Below are 15,158 nucleotides of genomic sequence, written 5' to 3'. Positions count from 1 at the left end.
TGTCATTTTTCAGGGTTCAGCTCCCTCCCTAGAGTGGCCCTAGAGCCATGTTGACCCTTGCCCCAATTTCATGTGGATCTAGGATAATTTCATGGGGACAGCACAGAAGGAGGAAGGGGTAGTGCAGAAAGAGAGAAAGAGAGAGAAAGGGTACCAGGAGGTAAGAAAGAGAAGAGGGTTGATAGAGGGAGGGAAAGTAGCAGAAAGAGAGAAAGAGCAAGGGGTAATAGTTTCAAACGTTTGTAACATTTTGCATATTTTATATTCCATATTCTCTCCCTCCCCCCTTAGTAAATCAATTCCTCTTTCATAAACCTGTGTGGTCTCAGTTTAATGCAAACAGCCTCATGGCTATAGCCTCCACCCATGCCACCTACGGAAGCAACAGAGAGACCCCAGGGAATGTTTGGAGGTTGTTTGATAAGCAGTAGCCTGGAAGATAATTAATCTCCTATCTGGTGGCAGTGAAGATCTCAAGGCAAGGCGAGAGTGGAGGCAAGTGGCGAGGTGCCCCCAAGGTCATCCAGTGAGCATCATGGCTGAGTGGGGATTTGAACCCTGGTCTCCCAGGTCCTAGTCCAACACTCTAACCACTGCACCACACAAAGTGGATGTAACTCCGACTTGTAAATCAGGAAGCTTTCTTGCAAAGATGGCGCTTTAAACCCCCTTCATTCCAGGCGTGGGGAGCACCTGTGACCTTCCAGGTGTTGTTGGACTATAACTCCCATTGTACCTTGACCTTTGGGGATTGCAGGTGGGGCTGAGTCCAACAACATCTGGGGGACCACAGGTTCCTGGTCATTGCTTTATTGTGAGCGTCAATTCAGAAGTTTGGTTGTTAGAGTGACTGAATGGTGGATTTCACACCCACCCACCACTTTAATCCTAGTGATCTATCCACATTAAATGTGAAACTACTGTAAAATTATGATGGACAGGAATAGCCTACTTCTGTTGTCAATGCTTAGGGCCCCAATAGCTCAAGGACCGCCTCTCTCCATAAGAAATGGTCCAGACCCTGAGATTGTCATCTGAGACCCTTCTCTGTGTTCCCTTCCATGGGAGGTCTCGAGGGTCGCAACACGAGGACGGGCCTTTTCAGTGGTGGCTCCCCGCTGGCTGAATGCTCTCCCCCGGGAGACTTGCCTGGCACCATCATTACATATCTTTAGGTGCCCGGCAAAAACATTTCTTTTCCTTCAAACTTTTGGCTGTTGGTTATCTGTTGCCTCCTTAAGCGGGTGGATCCTAAAAATAGGATAATCTTTTAGCTTTTCCTATGTTCTATTTTATGCTGGTTTAAATTTTATTCTTTGTTTGTTTGTTTGCTGTTGTAAGTCACTTTGATATACTTTTGTTTATAAAATGGATTATTAAGCTTAATTAATAAATAATAACCATTATTGTTGTTTTATATGTGGCTTATCTACCTACCTACCTACCTACCTACCTACTTATTTCATAAAATTTATATACCGCTTGATTATAGAAAACCTCACAGCAGTTTAAAAAACAATAAAGCAGTATTTGTAAAAACAATCGAAAAGAGTAATAAACTAAACTAAAAATAAAACATCAGCATTCTAAATGAAAATGCTTTTAGCAGGCACTGACAAAAATACCGTGAAGGCGCCTGCCTCGTGTCAAGAGGCAGGGAGTTCCAAAGTGCACACTAAAAGATTGATTTCTTACAAATGCAGAACAGGTATTTTGTGACACCTGTAACACTGACAGATCTATACCAAAGTGGCTTCTAAGTGGGTTTTATAATTCTATTTACAAAATTTATAATCAATGCATAATTAAAACACAAAACAGCAAATCCATCAGGGCAGTAAAACACCATCATTTAAAATATACAGTACAACAAATTATTATGCATATTCATTATTTAAAGGGGCATGCCCATGAGCCCTTTGGAGAAGCGACGTGGCTCACTGCTCTCCCCCCCCCCCGCCCCGCCCCGCCCAGGTGCAAGCCCTCCATCGCTTACCAAACAGATGCTAGTAAACAGACCCTGACACTCACTTGTGAGAGTCCCCCAGGGGAATCCTGCAAACACGGTGCCTGCCTCTCCCCATGGTAACCTGGCTGCATATCAGCCATTGACTGCAGAATGTAGGGATCACGTTGCTGGAGCAAACAGTGGCCATGTTTACTCTAATACTCCTTCTGTTAACAGTGGTCAGTGGGATGCTTTTAGGAGGCTTATGAAAAGGGCTTTAATACCAACACCACCTGCCTCATTGCTTAGAATTGTGGAGTTGGAAGGGGTCCCCAGAGCCATCTAGTCCAGCCCCTAGCATTGCAGGAATCACAGCTAAAGAAAGCCAGCCAACCCCTGCTTCAGACCCTCCAATGCAGGAGAGTCAATCACCTTATTTAAAACATCTGGGGATCAGAGATATACTGTGCACCAAGGGCAGGCAGACTTCAGGTTTGCAGAAATTATTTTTATTTTATTTTATTTTTTCTAAATCCTGAGCATCTCAGGAGGGCGGCTCTATGCTAAAAAATGAAGGAGCAAGGGTGCCTCTCAGCACATGCTCAGCCCAGGGATGGAAGATCGGTACTGTGCTCAAAGACCCTTCGCACAAAAATCCCTTCCCCCCCTCAAAAAACCCCTTTGTTTCAGCAGCCTAATTTAGGGAGGAAAGCATTTCATTTCTTGTAGCTTATGTCAGCAAAGTAGGACTCAGAAAGCAAGGCGGCCCATTGAAAATCACCCAGTTCTATCTACAGCTCCTAATTTACCCCAAGAAGGTTCCACTCTGAACCATTATGGCCAATGGGACTGTCCCTGGAAAACAGAGGGTCTGATAATGTATACAAGTGGAGGCTCCCTTTGGGTAATCGCAGCTGAATCTAGACCATGGTGGGTGGATGTGTTTAACACATGTTTGTGGAAGCCTTTCCAGAAACATCCTGCAGCAAGGAGTTCCGTAGGACAGCCCTGGGCTACATCGTTCATTGGTCTGGCTCAGCTGAAGGCACCTTCAAATGCTCACATATAAAATGGGGCATCGCTCAGGGGTAGAGCACCCGAGAAGCTCCCAGTTTAATCCCCGACATCTCCCACAAAAATGGGTAATGATGAGAAAGTCCCTTTCACAAGGAGCAGCGATGGCCACCAACCTGGAAAGAGGATCAGACAAATTTATGGAGGAAAAGCCTATCAATGGCTCTGCCTCCATGGTTGCTTCTGAATCCCAGATGCTGGAATCCACAGGTGGAGAGAGGGCTCTTGTGCTCGGATCCTGCCTGCAGGCTTTTCACAGGCTGGCCACTGTGGGAACAGGATGCTGGACTGCGTAGGCAGCTGACCCAACCCAGCGGGTCATTCTGACGTTCACACATTCTAAATTTATTTTCTATTGTTGATCTCCGTTTTTAAGCCACTCCTCATCCCTTGGAATTGCAGTCCGGTGAGCACACATGATAGTGCTGAGCAAAAACAAGAGCAGTCCTCCATCTGCGAAACATGAAAATACAGAGTGCCAGGCAGGCAGCAATGTGATAATCCAAGTCTGGAGTGCCAGGTGGCACCAGATTTCCTCCATAACCTACATAGGGAAGCTGCCTTAGATAGAGTTGCAACACTGGTCCATCTAGCTCAGTATTGTCCGCACGGACCGGCAGTAGCTCTCTGTGTTTTTCTTTCCCCCCAGATGGGAGCATACCTGGAGATGCCAGGGACTGAACCTTCTGCATGCAAAGCACAACCGTTCTACCCGCCCCATCCCACGTCCCCAATATTTTATTCAAGTTGGCACCCCTGATGTGGAGATTAACAGGTAGAGAGAAATATCGGGGGAATGGAATAAACTGTGGAATAAACTTCTCATAAGAAAAGAGGACCTTGTCTTAAGCTGAGTCAGACCAGCTTATAGAGATCCAAGAAAGCTGAATGCTGGAAGATTTGGGACAGATATAAGGAAGGACTTTTTAATGCAGTGCCAAGTTAACGCTATGGAACTCACTCCCACAAGAGGCAACAATGGCCACCAACAATGATAGCTTTAAAAGGGGAATGGACAAATTCGTGGAGGATCAAGGCTTATACCATATGCCTACGGGACAGCCTCTCCTGGTATGCCCCGCAGGGACCTTAAGGTCCACAAATAACAACACTTTGGAGGTCCTGAGCCTCAAGGAGGTTAGATTGGTTTCAACTAGGGCCAGGGCCTTTTCAGCAGTGGCCCCGACGTGGTGGAAAGTTCTGTCACAAGAGACTAGGGCCCTGCGGGACTTGACATCTTTCCACAGGGCCTGCAAGACAGAGCTGTTCTGCCTGGCCTTTGGTTTGGACTCGATCTGACCCTTATGTTTCCCTCCCCTTATGGCCTTGATTTATCAGCTACTTTAAAATGAGGCTGCGTTTTAAATTATATTTTAAATTGTTCCCCCCCTTTTTTTTCTCCTATTATGTTTTTACTGTGTTTTTATTGGTGTTAGCTGCCCTGAGCCTGGCTCAGGCTGGGTAGGGCGGGGTATAAATTAATTAATTTATTATTATTATTATTATTATTATTATTATTATTATTAGGCTACTAGCCATGCTTGTTGTCTTTGTCCATGGAGTTTTCTTGGCAGGGATACTGGAGTGGCTTGCCAGTTCCTCCTCCAGGTGGATCATGTTTGGTCAAAACTCTCCACTATGACCTGTCCATCTTGGGTGCCCTGCTCAGCATAGTTCATAGCTTCTCTCAGTTATTCAAGCCCCTTCGCCATAGTTAAAGCTATGGTTTTCCCAGTAGTGATGTATGGAAGTGAGAGCTGGACCATAAAGAAGGCTGCTCGTTGAAGAATTGATGCTTTTGAATTATGGTGCTGGAGGAGACTCTTGAGAGTCCCATGGACTGCAAGAAGATCAAACGTATCCATTCTTAAGGAAATCAGCCCTGAGTGCTCACTGGAAGGACAGATCCTGAAGCTGAGGCGCCAATACTTTGGCCACCTCATGAGAAGAGAAGACTCCCTGGAAAAGACCCTGATGTTGGGAAAGATGGAGGGCACAAGGAGAAGGGGACGAGATGGTTGGACAGTGTTCTCAAAGCTACCAGCATGAGTTTGACCAAACTGTGGGAGGCAGCGGAAGACAGGAGTGCCTGGCGTGCTCTGGTCCAGGGGGTCACGAAGAGTCGGACACGACTAAACGACTAAACAACAACAACAACAACTAGCCATGCTGGCTGTGCTCTGCCTCCATGGTTGAAGGCAGCAATGCATCTCAATACCAGAGGCTCAAAACCACAGGAGGGGAGAGTGCTCTTGTTGCTCAATTCGCGCTTATGGGTTTCCCACTGGAGCATCTTCTTGGCCACTGGAAGAACAGGATGCTAGACCAGATGGGCGATTGGCCTCGTCCAGCAAGCTCTTCTTCTGTTCTAACACTCTTAAGTCTCGGGAGTCAGCAGAGCGCCAGGTAAACAGCTTCAATAAATCTCATGTCTTGACAGGAATGTGCTGACAGGGCTGCAATAGCTAGAAAAAACATTTTGGCTCTCCCGGCATCAAGGTCCAGCTCTCTTTCTTTCTCTCCGTCTCTCTTTCCCTGTCGTACTCCTTTTAAGTGTCATAATTCCTAGCAAACAACAGGCAGCGGGCGTTGGTTGTGTCAGCCGCAGTGTTAAAAGCGGGTTTGGGACATAGCGCCAGCTCATTTGGCAGTGACACCGTAAGGGTGGGAGAGAGAGAGATCTGATTCAGTTCACCTTTCAAAGCAAACCTCCCACATCTGCACATTCCAAAGCAATGCAGCAACCAAAACGCAGCCGTCCTTCGAAACCCACACTTCTTTGAAATTTGCAAGGCAGTTCTCCAGCCAAGTGAGATGCACAAGCATGCATTGACTGGGGTAAAGTGTGCTTTGATAATCCTGTGAGAGAAAGCTGCTTTGCAGAAATGGGTGCAAAGTTGCACAGGAACATGTGTTTAGTTGGGGGAAATTCTCATGCAAAAACTGGTGCATTTTCATGCAATCTTTTCCCCCGCTAAAGAAATTGCAAACTGGTGTGGGAATGTGGAAAGCTGATCCTTCGATCCCTAGTAATGTGGGAGTCCTTTCATGAGTGGAAACTTTTAAAGGGGTTTATTGCATGGTTGGACCTAGATCTCTTTTTTCTTGTCTGAGGGCATTCCCCATACGAACAAGGATGGGAATGTCACCCAAGGCCACATTCATGCCATAAAGAACACTGATAGAACAGAAATCTGATTCAATTCACACTGAAAGACGCATCCATCAAATTCACACTTTCCAAAACAATCTGAGAACTGAATCACAACTTTCCCTTGAAATGCACACCTATATGAATTTTGCAAAAGCCATTCCCCAACCAAAACCGCATGCACAGGGGGCAGGGGCGGGAAATAAAATGCAGAAACAGATTTTACATTAGGGGAAACTGTTTGCAAAAATGTGCAAATTAGTCAAATCTGCATAAACAAATGTGTTTTTTAGGAGAAATTTGCATTACGATGCTGATGAATTTTCACAATGTTTTTTTTTCTTCCAAAAAAAGATAATCGCAAATTGTTGTGTAAAGTGGAGGAATGAATTTCCTCCGAAAGGACAGAACCAAAAAGGATAGATCTTCTCATCTGTAGAAGCAAAAGGCATTCTCATACATCGCTAAATGACCCTATATTGAGCCAGACCTTTAGTCCATCTAACTCAGTATTGTCTACACTGACTGGCAGCATCTCTCAAGGTTTTTAGGCAGCCCTACCTGGAGATGCCACAGGGGATTGAACCTGGGACGTTCTGCATGCAAGGCAGGTGCTCTAACACTGAACTATGACCCTTCTGCAATCACAATTCAAGGACACATTATTGGCAGCCAAAAGCACTTTGGTAGACACAGCTGGTGTGGGGTGTGTGTCCTGAGGACAGCCATAGCAAAGGCTGAGGAGCCACATCTGGTCCAAAGGTTCTCCCCTCCCCAATATGTATGCATAACAAGAGCATAGGTGCATCCAGTAGCACTGAGTTCCACAGTTTAACCCTCTGCTGCATGAATCTGCAGCTGCGGCCAGCATGGCGATGCCTTGCATTTCCTCTGACCCACCTGGCTTATTTTCTGTCTGACGGCTTTCCGTCCCGTCTTGTCTCTCATTGATCACAGTTATATAAGAGAAGCAGCTATTCCTGGGCTGATAGGATTATGTAAGTTGCTGTGCCACCTGTCCAGAGAATGGCGACAGCAGTGCGAGGCGGGGGGAAGGGTGGAAAGGGAGGAAAAAATATATCTATAGCTCTGCTAACACTCACGCCAACACACCAATACACCTAAAGTACCCTCTGCCTTGTTTAGCTTCTCTCCTTAAAATGACCTCCTCCAGTATGTAGTATGAAAGCTGGGAAACTGCCAGACAGCATGTATATATGCAGATTGTTTTTTTCCTTAGCCAAAAGAAGAAGAAGAAACCTGAACATTATTTTATTTTTTTAACCTGAGGGCTGAATTCTGGTCTGGGCAACGTTTTGAGGGCTGCGTGCCGTTCTCAGACGCAAAGACCGGTCCAACAAGGGGTGCCAATTTCGCCTATCCAAAATCAGCTAGTTTCTTTCATGCCCGTAAAAGCAAGATCAGGGTTCAAGGGCACCAAAACACTCAAGGAGAGTGCAAGGCAAGGTCATTGAGGGGCATAGCCAGGGACAGTTCCAAGGGCCAGACAGAGAGGCTTGAGGCTCACGTCTTCTGACTTTCACCTTCACTGGGTGGCCCTAAAACACCCCAGTGGTTTCCTCCACAGCAACTGTGAGCAAAAGGTGCAGAAGTCCTGAGAGGGTTACTACGTCCCTCTCTTCCTGTCACTTGCCCTCCCCCTAATAGAGCATTTACAGTGGTACCTCGCAAGACGAAATTAATTCGTTCTGCGAGTTTTTTCGTCTTGCGAATTTTTCATCTTGCGAAGCACGGATTTTGGAAAAGCTTCAAAAATCACCAAAGTCTTCAAAAACCTCAAAAAGGCTACCACACCGCGTGCTATGAGTTGCTCCTCGAAGTCAAGTCGCAACTGCACCCCCTGAATGCACCCTGGGTATTAACGGTTTTAAGAAAAAGGAAACAAACTTGCAAGACATTTTCGTCTTGCGAAGCAAGCCCATAGGGAAATTCGTCTTGCGAAGCAACTCAAAAAATGAAAAACTATTTCGTCTTGCGAGTTTTTCGTCTTAAGAGGCATTCGTCTTGCGAGGTACCACTGTAATTTGTTTTGTTGACAAAGTGTTATAACTATATTAATAATATAGTTATATGGGATGGGCGTTGACAAGACGGGCCATCAAAGATGATCAAAGGTCTGGAAACCAAGCCTTACAAAGAGCACTTGAAGGAGCTGGGTATGTTTAGCCTGGAAAAGAGGAGACTGGGAGGAGATATGATAGCCTTCTTCAAATATCTGAAGGGGTGTCACATGGAAGAGGGAGGAAGCTGGTTTTCTCCTGCTCTGGAGGGTAGGACTCTAACCAAGTTACAAGAAAGGAGATTCCATCTAAGTATCAGAAAGAACTTTCAGTAGGAGCTGTTCAACAGTGAAACAGACTCCCTCAGGGCGTTGTGGACTCTCCTTCCTTGGAGGTTTTTAAGCAGAGGTTGGATGGCCGCTTGTCAGGTATGATCTAGTTGGAATTCCTGCATTGCAGGGGGTTGGACTAGATGACCTTTGGGGGGTCCCTTCCAACTCTACGATTCTACAAGTCTAATAATAAAAGGGTGTCTAAGCTCCATGTATAAAATAATATAAAACAGTTATCAGGAAGACATAGGCCGCCTTCGCACCATGCGTTAAAAGCACTGTCATACCACTTTTAAAAGTCATATCCTCCCTCAAGGAATTATGGGAGCTGTAGTTTGTTATGGGTCCCCCAGAGTAAAGAGGGACTGAGTGTTAAACTACCTTGGGAATTATAGTTCTGGGAGGGGAAACCCAGCCAGATGGGCAGGTTGTTGTTGTTGTTGTTGTTGTTGTTGTTGTTGTTGTTCCTCTTCTTCTTCTTCTTCTTCTTCTTCTTCTTCTTCTTCTTCTTCTTCTTCTTCTCCTCCTCCTCTCTCAGCACTCTTAACAAACTACAGCTCCCAGAAGAGCCAGCTGCACCAGGCCAGTGGCCCATCCAGACTAGCATCCTGATCTCACAGTAGCCAGCCAGTTACCTCGGCGGGAGACCCACAAGCAGGATTTAGCACAAGACATCCCAATATATGAGTCACAGGACAGTGACAGGACATCTCAGGCCAAAGGTCTGATCTATCTGGCACTCAGAAATCTCCCCAGACCATGCTGACTTCTTGGGCCACTCCCACTCTGCCCGAGCCACACCTACTTTCTAAGCCACACCCTTTCCACTAAGCCACACCACTCACTGGCCCTTCTTTGTCCGCTCCTTACGTGTTTTTGCCTAGGTGCAAGTAGATAAATAGGTACCGCTCTGGCGGGAAGGTAAACAGTGTTTCTGTGCACTGCTCTGGTTCGCCAGAAGTGGCTTCGTCATGCTGGCCACATGATCCGGAAGCTGTACGCCGGCTCCCTCGGCCAATAAAGCGAGATGAGCGCCACAACCCCAGAGTCGGTCAGGGGTCCCTTTACCTTTACCTAGTACCTCTGGTGGGGAACACGTCGTACCCCTTCTGAGAGATAGTTCACCTTTGGTCCCCACCCTTCACTCAGCTCTTACCTGTGGCTCCTAGAAGCTGTCAGCATGCAACAGCGGCCACACCCTGGGAACGACTTTGACCGCTAAACCAGATGAAGGTAGCCAATGGGTCTCAAACCCTCTGTGAGTTAGGGACTCCCTCTATTTGTGAAGACAGGCTCTGGCGGATTGAGCAGATGAGACCAATCGTGGGTCCACTCGTCAAGAAGGTGGTTTCTGCCTGTGCTGTAGGGGAAAGTGAGGGGCAGATGGGGCTCGGCCATCTAGGAGAAGGGAAACTGATTCTAAACCCCACTGCCTTGTGGGATATTTTCAGGAGGAGAAAAGACTAAGGAGTAAACCCTACGCAAATCTGGAGTCCCTAAGATGGTTGTACACCTCCTTATGGCAACTCCTGCAGCCAAACTGCTGCCCAATGTATGGTTCTGCTTTCCTTTGGACCACATCAGCGAGGCTGAGAGGAGAGTCTTGTTGCCTGAGCAGCCCAGGACGTCCATACACACCGCCCAGGCTTGCGCCCCAGGAAAGTCACTTCGAGGCTGCTAACACAGTCGTTTGACTTCACCTCTGGAAGCGCACTCCAGACAGATGGGTGTACAGTTTGGGTGAGTCACAACCTAAGTGATTTGGAATGGCTCGAGCAAGTGAGCCCTGCTACAAGTGAGGCCACACCCACCCACACACAAAAAAGCCCTCAGGAATGCTACATGCTTAAAGCTTTGCAAGAAATTATAAATAGCTGGAGCAACTGCCACACAGAGGTGGAAGGGAGAAGACCTCTGCCCAGGAAAGAGATTGGTTGGTGTATGGGTGTGGGCCAACATTACTGAGTTGTTGTGAGGATTATTCAGGCCATGCTTATGAAGCATTCTGGACACTTGAACTGCACTTTTGTAAAAGACATAATGGTCTTTGACTTAGATCTGTGCTGCATTCAAAATTGTTTTTATGTAGGTTTCTTATTGCTAAATGGCTTTGGGATGCTTTATGCTATGCGATTCAGAAATGAAATGAAGAGATGCAGCAGCTCATTGGCTAAGCAGGTGCCCCCTGGCTGGGTTCGATCCATCAAAAGAAGATCTCCAGCAGCATTAAACCTGGGAGAGCCACTGCCAGCCAGGGCAGACCAGGGCTCGTGGTCACCACTGTGCACCTGCAAAAGATAAATAACTGCTCCAAAAACCGTAATGCGCAGGAGACACTTTTCTCTCAATGGCTACCAGCCACAATCACTACACTCTGCCTCCACAGTTGGAAGCAGTAATGCTCCTGAATGCCAGTTGCTGGAAGCCACAGGAGGGGAGAGGGCTCTTGTGCTCGGATCCTGCTTGGAAGTTTCCCACAGGCTTGGCCACCGTGATAACAGAATGCGGCACCAGATGGACCATTGGTCTCATCCAGGAGGTCCTTCTTCCTGCTCAGTTCCTGTGTGCATTGGCTTGGTCCCTCCTACCTTGAACACAGCTCCTCAAACATGCCCACGTTTCACTGGATGCCAGGACTGGGCACCCTCTCTCCCTTCTGTTTAGAACAGATGAGATGTGGAAAGAGCATCTCTCCGTCAGCAAGGATGGAGGTGGGTTCCCCACACACAATTGATGAAGCGGCTGATTGGTGGGGCATCATTTTGCAGCCCTGCCTCTTTTCCCACTCTTTCCCGAAGTGGCAGTCATTTTGTGCTGTGCCACACACACCCCTCTTTGGTGACTGGCACCTATGGCACTTTCTCAAAGTTCCAAACATGCCAGTTGCTGGAGTTGACAATCCTGGGCGAGTTGCTGTAACGGTGGGACACCATCACCGTTATGATGATAATGGGATTCATTAGCTGAAATTCCTGCATTGTAGGGGGTTGGACTAGATGACCCTTGGTGTCCCTTCCAACTCTACTACAACTCAAGGATTCTTTTCTTATTATATCACCTTCTAAACCACCATCTCAAGGCGATTTATGCATAAGATAATTAAAACCGTTAAACACACAAAAACAACCAATACGCTTAAAGCAAGCCTGGATAGCTCAGTTGGTTAGAGCGTGGTGCTGATCACACCAAGGTTGCAGGTTCGATCTCCAACAGCTGCATATTCCGGCATTGCAGGGAGTTGGACTAGATGATCCTCAGGGTCCCTTCCAACTCTACATGTTTATGTTTCTAAGACTAAAACCCCAATAAGTGGGCACTTATGGTAAACACCTGCTTATGCAGCCAGGAAAGGCCATGAGAACAAAGGGGTCTTCAACCATTTCTGGAAAATGCAGATAGTGGCTACCTGTTGTATGTTGTCAGGAATGTTGTTCCATAGAAACAGGGGCAGCCACCTTGAAGGCCCTGCTCTGAGGTCCTGCAGAGAAGGATTCTGAGATCTTTGGAACTTGCAGGGGAAACTCCTCTGCAGTGACCTACTGGGTGTATAAAGGAGGAGGCGACCTCTTAAGTCACCTGGTTCTGAGCTGTATGGAGACTTGTGTTTTAGTAACAACATTTTGAATTTGGCCCAGTAGCAGACTGGCGGCCCATGGAGATCCCACAAGCAAGGTGCTATATACTGGTGGGAGCTTGTCCCCACAAGCAACCAAGCTACTTTATTCTGCAGCAGCTGTAGCCTCCAGACCCACCCCAAGGGCAACAAGGCAGCTTCAGATATGAACCATTGTAACTTCTCTCTATCAGCCAGCCAGGTGACCCTGAGTACCCTCAGGCAGGCATGAAGGTAAGGACTGTACCTTGATTATTTGCCCCTGACACCTGGGACTCCAAGGTGCAATGCCTGTGTCCATGAAGGCTCCATTTAGCTGACATTTGCAGTGCATTCACAGGCTTATCCTCCATTTGGGTATAATTATGCTGCTTTGTTGCCACGGCATCTGCCTGAAACTGCCATTGTTCCTGTAATTATTTGATGCCCCAGGACAACAAAACCAAAGGGGAGCAGCACATTGTCCCTTCTGCCCTTAGTCAGGGCATCAGGGGCCCTGGAAAAGATGTATCCCCTGCATGGCCCCATCCATTGGCCAAAGAAGCAGCAGCAGTAACTTTACTTCCTCCCTGCCTCCTAGGGGGAGCGGAAGACTCCATTTCAACTGTCAATTGTCCTGGGGCTCCGGAGCAGAAAGGAAGCAGACTGTCCGCTAGCACCAACCAGGGCCACTGAGAGGTTGAACCCCCACCATGACCCCCCAGGAAGAACACCAGGTCAAAGCGAGAAGCAGTCTGGCCTCGTCCTCCAGCTAGTGAAGGAGCAGATGTCCCAGTGCTTGCATTCCTCTTCCCTCCTCATTCCTTTTTTCCTTTTGTGTCATGTCTATTAGGTTGTGAGCCAGTGGGTGGGGACTGCTCACCTTTTAACATATGCACAGCACTTAAAAAATATCAAGCGTGAGATAAATGTTAGATAATAGCTATTATTGTTATTATAATTATTGTTAAGAATAATTTCATACAAAACCCTTCACTGCTTCCTTAAATGTTGACAAAGTTTGTGAGGGTTCCCTCTCCTCTCCATATTCTTGTATGTCAACTCACATTCAATACACAAAACTTTGACTTACTGTGCAAATCCCCACATGCCCAGATATATATAGATATAGGCATACACACCTCCCCCACCAAAAAACAGGCACATCCCTATTATCAGAAGAGCAGTTCTTCCAGTGATCTAATACCAACTGAAACCCACCGCCCTCCCAGCAACGCCCCTTCAAATTTACAGCTCAGAATTTCCTGGGAATTCTTCCAAGCCCTCCACGATGAATAATTCAGAGGTTGCACACCATCCTCAAATTGAGCAAACTTCTTCTCCCGGCTACCTTGGGTCAAAATTGCATCGATGAGATAACACCCCCTGAGCTTGGAGGACATCTGAGAGACCCCCCGAGGAAACCCTTCCATCTCCTCTCCTCTAAGAACGGCATTTCTCTCCCCTGGAAAACTTTCCCCTCTTTTGCTCCTGGCTGCAAACCTAGAGAGAAAAAACGGTTTTGGGGGGGGGGGGGAGAGACCCAACCTTTTTGGGGGGAGGGGGGGAACCAAAGCAACTCTTTTGCCTCTGACATCCCAGCATCCACTATCCGTGTCCCTAGACAACTGAGCTCAGCCAGTCAAGGAGAAGACCCGTGTCTGTCCTTCTCCCCACTAGCCTCTGAAGGAGAGCTGTCAAATTACTGTAGTTCAGTGTCCCCTCCATCTGTCTCCCTCTCCCCCTCCCTCCCCCTCTCTCTGTGAGTATTGCTCCCCCTTTTCTATCCTAGAAAACCGAGGTCTTGGGCGTGTGTTGTTGGGGAGAGGCATGGCACCCCCCACCTCCCTTTGCATCGACCCAACCTCAACCAGAGTCTCATCCCGTCCAGCCTAGCTTATTTGTTTTCCAACGCATGCAGGAGAACAGGGTTGTTGGGAGAGGCCAGATTTTTCTAAGCCTTCCCCTCCCGGGAGACACAACGGCGGACAATCCTCCCCACCCCCAGCCCTTGCATGGTGCCTCCCCCCCCTCCCCACCTGCTCTTTGCAAAGAAATATCAAGCACACAGCAGATGGGACTGCAGCCAAGATACCTCCCGCTAGCTCTGCCTCCCTCCCTCCGCCCCAGACGCTGACACCAAAACTGCTGTGTCTTCTAACAAGCCTTTGCGATCTGTAATGGTTCCCCCCACCCTTGCTCCCACTTCCCCCAGCAGTCGCAGGCAGAGCGTAGACCTTCAGCCCCCCAGCCAGGATTTCCCCCGCCCCACATCTCCTTTCCCTACCTTGCTGGAGAAGGAAGCGCAATCTTGTGTCCGTGCCAATAACTGCAGATGGGGTTTGGCCTCGCTCTTGCCAGTCTCGTCCTCCTTGGTTCCGCTGGAGCTCAGTCCTCCTGGCTCCCTGGGCCCTCCAGCCCAGGGCCAACCAGCCCTGGGACACCCCACCCTGTTCTTGCACCCTCCCCAAAGCCCACCCTCTCCGCTCCAGAGCGCACCCACCTCCCCTCAAGGCTCTTTCTGGCTCCCTCTTTGCAGCATCCTCCACTACTGAGCTTCGCCTCCTGAAGTGCTGGACAGCTCCGTGCCATAGAGCCGGCCCTGGCTTGGTGCAAGAAGGGACGGCCTCCTCCCCGATCCACAGAGCCCCCTAGAGGAGAAGAGCGGGAGGCGCAGGAGAAGGGGGGGGGGAATCACGCTGGATTCTGGAGAAGAGTCTGAGAGCTTCTCGGTTTATTGCACTCAGCGCCGTTGGCTTTGAAAGCCGCTCCGAAAGTATTCGGCAGGGAAAGGGCAAAGGGAAATGTTAAAAAGGGAAATGCCAAACAAACCGCAGGAATCAAAGAGAACCTCTTTGGAAATCGACGTTTGGTCGATACAGAAGTTTTTCCATATTGCCATATTTTCGTAGCTGATAGTTGTGCATTTTCTCATTTTATAGTTTTTCCAAAAGTGGGGGGGGGGGGGGAGGAATAGTGAGAAAAGACTAGTAGGAGCGCATCCTGATTGCATTTATTTGTTACACTTCTAAATCAGGGT

The 15,158-nt window shown here is 48.0% G+C and overlaps 1 protein-coding gene across 2 annotated transcripts in view; it reads right to left on the bottom strand.

Annotated features, from left to right (window-relative positions):
• The window catches only part of SRRM3 (serine/arginine repetitive matrix 3), a 101,869-nt gene extending 87,139 nt beyond the window's left edge, over positions 1-14,730 (bottom strand). For both annotated transcript variants that reach the window (XM_081843523.1, XM_081843524.1), the window contains exon 1: positions 14,406-14,730. The gene's annotated coding sequence lies outside the window, so the exon portion shown is untranslated. The remainder of the gene's footprint in view (positions 1-14,405) is intronic.
• Between the last annotated feature and the right edge of the window lie 428 nt (positions 14,731-15,158).

This window comes from Podarcis erhardii, assembly GCF_964252035.2.
Source record: "Podarcis erhardii genome assembly, chromosome: 16".
Taxonomy (NCBI): domain Eukaryota; kingdom Metazoa; phylum Chordata; class Lepidosauria; order Squamata; family Lacertidae; genus Podarcis; species Podarcis erhardii.
The sequence above is the reverse complement of the archived record's forward strand: the minus strand, read 5'-3'. Positions and strand labels throughout refer to the sequence as shown.